The sequence below is a fragment of the Peromyscus maniculatus genome, chromosome 12 (genome assembly GCF_049852395.1).
Source record: "Peromyscus maniculatus bairdii isolate BWxNUB_F1_BW_parent chromosome 12, HU_Pman_BW_mat_3.1, whole genome shotgun sequence".
Taxonomy (NCBI): Eukaryota; Metazoa; Chordata; class Mammalia; order Rodentia; family Cricetidae; genus Peromyscus; species Peromyscus maniculatus.
This window is the reverse complement of record NC_134863.1, coordinates 3,645,655-3,655,178: the sequence shown is the minus strand read 5'-3', so window position 1 is coordinate 3,655,178 and position 9,524 is coordinate 3,645,655. Positions and strand designations below refer to the sequence as shown.

The following is a 9,524-nucleotide window of genomic DNA, read 5'->3' as shown; positions in this document are numbered from 1 at the left end:
ACGCTAATACTCACCCACCTGGCTGGCCCACACAGCGCTGGGGGGTGCTGTGCACACCGCAGAAGTAAAGAGTGAAGTAAATGTCCTCCAACTCGGTAGACCAGGCTGGCCTTGAACCCACAGAGATCCTCCTGCCTCTGCCTCCCGAGTGCTGGGATTAAAGGCGTGCGCCACCACGCTTGGCATAAAGACCAGTCTTAACCAACTGTGAACTCCACAAGCTTTACCAACTGGCTTGTTGAGCTATGCTCACTGCTGCAATGGTGTATGCATGGGAGGAACCAGCTACTTCTGAAGCATTTAAGGACTGCTCCAAGAGATGCAAACTTACCTGGCACCATAATTAGAACCTGTGGTGAGGGGTCAGAGGTACTGATTTATCCTTATACCTGTGGCTCAGTGCATCTCTCAGTCTGCATCCCAGAGGTTCTTTCTGCAGTAGATGAACACCAAGTCTCAAACCTGGTCAAGGTGCAGAGTAAGAGACTAGAGTTCTCAGTTCTGACGGGACACCGTATCACACACCCTCCTCCCAGGGCTCAGGCCCATCGCAGGAGGGTGGGATGAGGTTCAGAGAGGCCGTAGACAACTACAGAAGCATCTCCCAACACAAGAGGGCAGTTGCACAGAGGAGCTCACAGGGAAGAGGTGGTCCCCGAGTCAGTTTTTTTCAGGGATGGACAACATAATGGCCTAAGCCAGTGTGATTCTCAGCCTTCCTAATGCTGCCACTCTTCAATGTTGTGGTGACCCCCAACCATAAAATTATCTTCACTGCTACTTTGTAACTGCAATTTTGCTGCTGTTATGAATCATAATGTAAACATCTGTGTTTTCTGATGGTGTTAGGTGACCCTGTGAAAGGGCCATTTGATCCCCAAAAGGGGTCACGACCCACAGGGTGAGAACCTATGGAAATACATGCACTTAGAGATGGCACTTACTAGATGTGGTGGTACATGCTTTTAATCCCAGCACTCGGGAGGCAGAGGCAGGGAGCTCTCAGTGATTCTGAAGCCAGTCTGGGCTACACACCAAGCTCCAAGACAATCAGGGTTACAGAGACCCTGTCTTAACAGAGATAGCACTAAGTGGACTCTGGGATTAAAAAACAGTACATATGAAAATGGGAAGGAAAAGTGGGAATGAGAGGAATTAGTTATAGGAGAGGAATGGGGGCAGACTTTGTCAAACACATTATATACATGTGTGGAATTCTCAAACAATAATAAGGGAGGAAGAAAACAGTGGCTAGTGACTGAGGACAGCAGATGATCTCTGGTCATCACATACATTCACACGTGTGCACACTTTGTGCACAAATCTCGACACATCTATGTTCCCACTCCTAGAAAGGGCTGACAGCTGTGCTGGGGCTGGGCCTTCAAACACAGAGGGTCCTGGCTGGAAGATGTCGTGGACTGAACTGTTACCCCAAATGTGACAGCAGTTTTCAAATTTTTCTATATATGGGTGTTTTTGCCTGCCTGCATGTCTGTGTACCTCATGTGTGCCTGGTACCCGCAGAGGCCAGCACAGGCTCTCAGATTCCCAGAACTGGAGTTACAGACATCTGTAGCCACCATGTGAGTGCTAGGAATTGAACCCCAGTCTTCTGCAAGAGCAGCCAGTGCTCCTAACTATCATCATCTCTTCAGCCCCGTTTTTTTGTTTTTCTGAAACTTTTAAAAAGGTAATTAGGAGCCTGGTGTGGTGGCCCACACCTTTAATCCCAGCACTCGGGAGGCAGAGGCAGGCGGATCTCTGCATTCAAGACCAGTCTGGTCTACAGAGTGAGTTCTATGATAGCCAGGGCTACACACAGAGACCCTGTCTGGAAAAAAAACAAACAAACAAAAAAAAACAAAAAACCAAACCCCCCAAAACAAAAGCAGCACCCCCAGAGGTAATTAGGTTACGATGACGTCATTAGGGTGGGCCTAAGATATTTGTTTTCTTTTCCATTGTATCTATTAGGTGGGGGTGGGGTGGGTGAGACGACAACTCGGGGGAGTGGCTCTCTTCTTCCACCACGCGCACCCCCATGGTTACACTCACCCCATTAGGTGCCACCTTTACCATGACCCTTCTCCCCTGCCTCCACACTCCACTTCTGACCTTCCTCTCCAGAGCGCTACTGCTCATGGATATCTAAATCCTCTCAAGCCACAAGTCATGGAGTCATCCTTACGTCGTTCTTCAGCACCCTAACTCCAGTCTGACAGGAGGTCTTGCTTCTGAGCTCAGAACATACCCAAGACCAGCCCATTCCACCCATCCCACTTCTAGATTGGGCACTCCTCAGCCAAAGTGACCCTTGGGTACAAGGGCCTTGGGGGACTGGGTAGGAAGAGAATCCTGCCATCAGCCACTCTTCTGTTGGTGAGTTTCCAGGACACTATCTATCGCATCGGTCTCTGTTCCGAAGGGTTCTGATGCGCAGAACCATCTACTTCTAAAGCCTCTTAGGGCCCAAGATACTCTGCTCCGACACCTCCCAGATGTGAAGCCACAGGGCAAAAACAGGCATCGACACGGTACATCGGCTCCCAGACCGGTGACGATTCTTTCTTAAGCTGCCAGTGCACGGTGCTGTTATGGCAGCTCTAGAAAATGCACTGGCTCCTGGGAAAGAGACCTAAAGCCATCCCCCTAAAGGGTCTGCCAGCCTGCCCGCCCCCCCCCCCCCCCCCGTTCTGTTCCAAAGCCTTGAATCAGCCAGGAGGAAGCAATCCACACAGCTGTAGCTTCCATGAAGACTGAACGGATCCCTGGGTGCCAGTGGGCTCCTCAGCCACATGAGGAGCAGGGATGAAAGTCTGCATAGCTCCCTCATTTCTAAACTTAGCAGATTCTCTAACAGTTCTCTGTATGACCTTTCAAGCCCATTAAGGAAGTGTGCAGATGCCGCCGACATAGCAACCAACATTATGTTACATTCTTTCCAAATTAAAACGTTTCCAGCTTTAGGACCGAGAAGAGGGAAATCTGAGCAGAGCTGAAAGCAAGCTACTGATGGAAGCAGTTGCCATGGCACTGTGCTGTCCTTGGAGCTGCCAGCTGCCACCTGATTTCCCCATTTTTCCTGCAAACGAAGGAGTGCACGAAGCTAAGGACCTGCCTCCCACTGCGAGGGAGAAAATAAACCCTGCATTTTAATTAGAAAGTTAATCAACGATGGGAATGTCTTTAGAGTGGTTATGCAGCCAACGTACAGGACTTCTCACTTCAGTCTCCAGATGATCCTGTTAAAAATGCAGACTACATGCTAAGTGAGGAGCCTAAGATAACTGTAATATACACGGTGTGGGGGAGTGCTGCAGAGATGGGCAGATAAGAGCAATGGCTGTTCTGGGGGAGGGGTTTGAATCCCAGCACCCACATGCAGCTCTCAACCATCTGTAACTCCAGTCCCAGGGGACACCATCTGGCCTCAGTGGACACTGCATACATGTAGTTCACAGACACACACGTAGACAAACCGCCTATACAAAAATAGGCAATCAGAATGTAAAAAGACTATTTTGACTTTTTTCTCATCTATCCCTTAAACGTGGTGTCAAGGACAACCTTAGAGATGAATGACACCGTCTTTGGTTTATTCTTGGCTGAGGACTGAACCCAGGCCTTCAATGAATACTGGACGTAACATTTTGCCTCCTGAGCTCCGTCTTCAGCTCCACCACAAACATCTCGGTTGTTTTAGAAACAGGCAGGGTCTGGCTATGTAGCCCAGACTGCAATGACCCATTTCTGGTGCAGAGGAGGGTTGAGTGTATTATGTACATACCCCTCCCAAAACTCCCCTTCCTTTTCAGTGCTGGAACGCACCTGCTAGGCAAGTGTGCTACTGCCGAGCTGTTACCAGCTCAGTTAACAACAGTTTCCATCCTTCGAGACTGAACTCTATCCCCCTAAATAACAGCTATCCTCCCACAGCCTGCACTGGTGACCGGGCGTGGTGAGGGTGCAGGTGCTGGTCTGTGGGCCCAGTATTTGTCAGGCTTTTATTTAGAACTGTTTTTGGTACCTGAACCCAAGGAAGGTAACGGGCATTGTGACGTGCACACACATTTTGGTGGTAATTTCCTGGTAGGTGGGGTGGGAGAACAGGCAATGTGATTTTGGAGTAGACAAGACACAGCTGCTAATACTTGCTCTGGTTTGGAGATGGTCTGCATGGCCCTCCATAACTTTACACGCTGAGGCTCAGTTCACATTGTGAGGCATTAGGAGAGTAGATGCTTAGTCCAGTATTTAGGTGGGGCTGGGCCTCTGGAAGGTGATTAGGATTATACAAAGCCAATAGAGGGGAGCAGGGGTGATGGGCTTTATAAAGAGGAAAGGAGGCGGGTGGTGGTGGCCTTTAGTCCCAGCATCCAGGAGGCAGAGGCAGGAGGATCTCTGTGAATTTGATGCCAGCCTGGTCTAGAGTTCTAGGACAGTCAGGAATATACACAGAGAAACCTTGTCTCAAAAACCCAAAAACTATCCTCCCCCGCCCCCCAAGGGAGACAGACAAGGCAGTAGGTGCCTGTGCTGTTTCTTGCTACATGAAATGCTATGCTAAAAAAAAAGGTTCTCACCAACTGCCACACTGTTGATTACTTGCTGAGGTTGCCAGCCTGATGGAAACTTACACAACATACCTTCTTTTGCCATGCTAAAACACTAGCTAGTATCAACACCTTTAAACATACTGCCTGTCTTCTCCTTCATTACTGTCAAGGACTACCCAGTGGTGGAACCGGTGAAGCTCACTTCTCACCGGGCCCAGGTATGCTGGCCGGCCAGATGCACCGCATTTATCTCTAGTACTATCAACAGTGCCAAGGCACATATTACAATATTTGTTTTTTACCATTCCCATTTGCTAAAGCAGAACCACCAACAAAATAGGATTCTTTACTAAGACACCATCTTCTCGGTCGTTCTCTCCCTAATGGTGAGTGGTGACAGGCGAGGGCAGGCTTTGCTCACGTAAGCACACAATGCTCTTCTTGGGCTGTTAAGCTGGAAATAAGGCAGGTGTTTGCATTTTTGATTCCTCTTATGCTGTCTCCAGCTTGCTTAGCTCTTTGCACTGTTGTCTGTGAAATCAGAAAAAAAAAAAGCAAACAAAACAAACCAACCCCCCCCCAACCCAACTGAAGCAAACAAAACTGAAAACAAAACAAACAAACAAGCAAAAACAAAAACAAAAAACCCAGGCCAGCTGGGACTACATGCTTAAACCACCACGCTTGACCCAAGGTCTGTGTAAACACACTGTGCCAATGGAAGGAAGGTGGTAAAACGAAAAATTTGAGACAGTGTCTCCCCATATAGTCCAGGCTGGCCTAGAACCCGTGTTCCCCCCCACCTCAGCCTCCGTGCTCTTGGACGTGTCCTTACATTTCTTCCTAGGTTTAATAATTCCCTTTTTCTTGTTGCCAGGGTCACACAAAGCAGTAAGCCTTTGGCTGGGCTGGGTTGTAGCTTGGTGGTGGAGCATGTGCTCAGCAAATACAAACCTCAGGCATCTGCTGGGATGCTTGAGGACGCTGCCTCATACACATCCCCTAGCGTACCAGGCAAGTTACTGGTGTACTGGAGACATCATGTACGTCATGTAGTGGGCAATCATGATCAGACTATCCCAGAAGCAGAGCTCCCGGGTGCAGGTTGGGGAGCTCAATCTCCATTCTGGGATAAGACCTGCCTTTCGGAGCTGTGTAGTTCGGTGCTTGAGTCAGACCTGGTGGGAATTCATCACTGGGGCCGGCAAAGGGTCCAGCTCAGCCCTGTGGTGAGTGGGCTCAGGTGACCTCAGACTTCTTAGGGCATGACTTGGTTCTTGCTGTGTGGTTGCTGCTGAAGGTGGGATGGAGCTGGGGATGTCCTGGGTAGGCTGGTGCTCACTCCTGACACCAAGGACCAGAGACCTAATATGACCTCCTGCACAACCAAGGAAAAAGTAAACTCAGAGGCAGGATACAGGAGAGGAGGGGGAAGAGGATGTGTTAGCAGGTCTTTGGGGTAGGCATGGTGAGACCGACTTGTTTAAAACCACTCAGGTCTGTACAGGCCCCGGGCCTTGAGTTCCAGGGGGAGTAACTAAGGCATGCCAACAACCAGCAGTAGCCTAGATGTGTGCCTGGCTGTTTTCTGATCTCTAGTGGACATCATCCTATGACCACAGCCCACTCCCAAGTGAAAACATCAACAGCAGCCATGCATCCCCAAGAGGCCTCCAGAAAGGGTGCGTGTGCCAGTTCTACACGGCTTCCAGAGTCAATCTCTGGCTGCTGCCAGCCCTGTCGTCCAAGTTCCTGTCTGGGCAGAACTGCGGCCTGTGCACTGGCTGACGGCTGTCTGCAAACCCCAGCGCTGACCAGACACACAAAGGGGGCAGAGCAGAAGAACACCGCTTCTTCATGACACCGCCTGCTTTTAAAAAACAAACTAAAGTGCTCTCTGTGTGGTTCGCTCTGACAGGTAGGCCCAGTCGGCCCCAGCCTGTTCCCGGTGCAAACCTCTTACCCCACAGGCATCCTTGACCCTCTCCCTGAGGTGGGATAGGGCCACCACTAACAGCACGGCCTCCTCCCTTCACTGTGCTGGTACTGCATTTCCTTCACAACTGAACTAGTTCTGACGAGGCAGCTGCTCTGACATGTAGGGATTTAAAAAGTTAAAGAAATGACTTCATGTGTCTGTGTGAATGCAAGTGGGTCTCAAGTGCCTTATCCTGCCACTGCCTCAAAGGCCCAGACCGAGTTTTAGTCTCAACTCAGCAGTGGCCAGCACACGGTCTAACAAGGTGGGAGAAGGCGCTGCTCATTCCTGACTTAAATACGCAGGCACTTCATCTACAAACCCACTGCCTTCCGTTCTGTACTTCTTAAGCGCCTCTTTCCCTGTGCATACGGGTTCTCCATGCAGTGGCCGTCTCATCCCGCTCACCCCTTGGGCTGACTGCATGCCCAGTGATCGAGTGCCCACTGTTGTTCATGAAGCAGGGTCTGGAGTTCACCCGTAGCACTGTAAACATCAAAACCCAAAGTCAGTCCTCCTCTCCATTCTCTCAAACTCTCCACTTCGTGAAGAGGAAATCAGGAAATTGAGAATGAAGCGAAAGATGGAAACAAAGGAATTTCTCTGGACACCAGTGACTAAACATGCCCCGAATTTCAAAGACCCCCCCCCCCCCAGTTTTTATGTGCCCACAGTTCTATGGTGATTCCCACAACCACAAGGAATCTGTGAAGGGCACCCAGTGGGCCCTGCTGATGTTCTTAGAGTGCAAGAAAGCCATTGTAAGAGGGACCGCTTTCCACACCCTCCGCACGATCTTCGCTTTCAAGTGCATACTTCATGAATCCCCACAGAGGAAGACTCCCCAATCTACAACAGGCAAGTTTGTGGTTTTTCTTCCTTTTGGAGACAGGTCTTACATTTTATATGGTCAAATGTTCTCTCCCTTCTCTGCAGATATGCAACTCTGGTGATTTCCTGAAGATATCGATGGTTCTTGATGCACCCAGTTGCTGGCTCTGCAGATCCACAGCAGGAATTCAGTGTTTGCTGGATTCATTTGAAATTAGTAAATCAGGGGAAAAGACACACAGACAAGTTTCAGTTACTGGGTTTTTTTTAAGACAAGGTCTCTCTAGCTTCAGCTGGCCTGGAACACCCTCTTGAAAGGCCAGGCTGTGCCTCCAGAGCCTGGGATGATTTGCTGCAATGGACAGTCTCTTCCCTTGCCCCTCCTCGCTGTGATCACTATCTGCAAGGGAAGCACACCCACCCAAAGCAACGGGCTCCAGACTCTTCACACAGCTCTACTGACGTTTCTGCTCTCCTGTGCAGATACTCTATTTAAAGACTCCAGACACAAGGGGAATCTGCCTCCTCCCTCCCAACACATCTCCTCGGTATGAGTGTCCACACTGCACGTCATCTGCATCACAGCCCTCTGCCCCTGGCTCCCTGGCTGGTTTTCTCGGTCACCGCTCCACTCTGTCCTCCTGGCACTCTGCTGTGTCCAACCTAGTGAACGTCGCTGAAGGTTGGAGGGTAATGTTTCCTAGAGGACGATCCTTTAATTTCCACTTCTCACGGAGGGCCTTCCTCACCTTCAGCAGCGATCTTGACTTCACCAGGAAAAGATGGATTATGAGGCGTGAGCCTGCCGTTTCCTCCTCCGCGCCTGAAGAATTACTGCCAGTCTCTGGCCATTCTCAACGGCAGAGTCAAAGACGCTGCCATCCACCTTATGCCCTTGTTTCACGCGGACCACCTTCTCTTCCCTGCTGTTTCTTTCCTCTAAGACTCAGAGATGCACAGAAGCCTGTCCTCCAGAAGACCCATCACACCGCTGCTCCTGCGAACACTCAGGCCCTATCCTGCTCACCTCAGTACTGGACCGAGGAGGACTTCTACATCTGCCTCCACCTGCTGTGACCCCCACCCCCAGGCCAGGGACACTTAGTTCTCACTGCTGCTAAGGGGTGGGAAAGTAGGACAATTATAACCACCAGACTTCAGCACTGAACAAGGAAGACAGTCATTTCCATTGCTTTCTCCTGGAGCAGAGCTGAATGTGAGATGCCGAGGGGTTCAGACACCCACTTGAACCATTCAGTTCGGGGACACCAACTCCATCTCCTGAGCACATTTCCTCTCAGATGGACAGAAGCAGGGTCTTTAGTGAGCAGGGACTTACTGACACCTTGTAACAACATGAAATGCCATTAAAAACATTTAGGAAGACTTGGTATTCATTCAGTACTTGCTGTGTGGTACGGTGATAATTACTTGAAATATATTTTTATTCCTTCCTCACACATGATACCGATTCCCTTTCACAGCGGACAGTCTCCTGTAGAGACTGAGCATGGGGAGAGCCAGCTGCAGCTAGGAACAGAGGGGAAGGTGGCCAACTTGGCTTTATAGTGACCTAAAGCCACCCCTGCCCCTGCATAAAACAAACAAACAAAACATTTGCCCATATCTCTTCCTTGTAAGTAAGCCACCGCACTGCTCCAATACTGAGAAACAAATGCTCAAGAGTTGTGAACAGTCATGGATCCTGGTGTTAACAGAGACCGTATCTGACGTCGGCCTGTCTTGGGGCCACTGAAGGCCAGGGGATGGGGAGGATGGGGGGGGTGTCTTCTCCTTCCCCATAACCAGAGTCTGAACAGAATACCCACAGTCACCCAGAGCTGATATCAACTTGTGGCCCTACTACTAACAGCAGTGATCGGAGTCAGCAGGCACACTATGCAGAACTGGACTGAACGGCAGGGACCTGGTAAGACAGTAACACAACCGAATGACTCTAAGGACATTTTTTTGTAATTCTTTTTACAAGTCAGGTGCCATAAACATTCAAATAATCTTTCTTAAAAAGCACGGTTACAACATCAAAAGAATTAAGATGAAATATAAACTTCTCTTACAATTTTTGTACACATTAACCAAATCACATAAACCACAGATAAATGTTCAAGTTTAACAATATAATGAAAAAAAAAAAC

General features: G+C 49.5%; 1 protein-coding gene across 1 annotated transcript in view; it reads right to left on the bottom strand.

Moving 5' to 3' along the window:
• Positions 1–7,387: 7,387 nt before the first annotated feature.
• The window catches only part of Mapk1 (mitogen-activated protein kinase 1), a 69,450-nt gene continuing 67,313 nt past the window's right edge, over positions 7,388–9,524 (bottom strand). The window contains exon 9 of the mRNA XM_076548397.1: positions 7,388–7,566. The gene's annotated coding sequence lies outside the window, so the exon portion shown is untranslated. The remainder of the gene's footprint in view (positions 7,567–9,524) is intronic.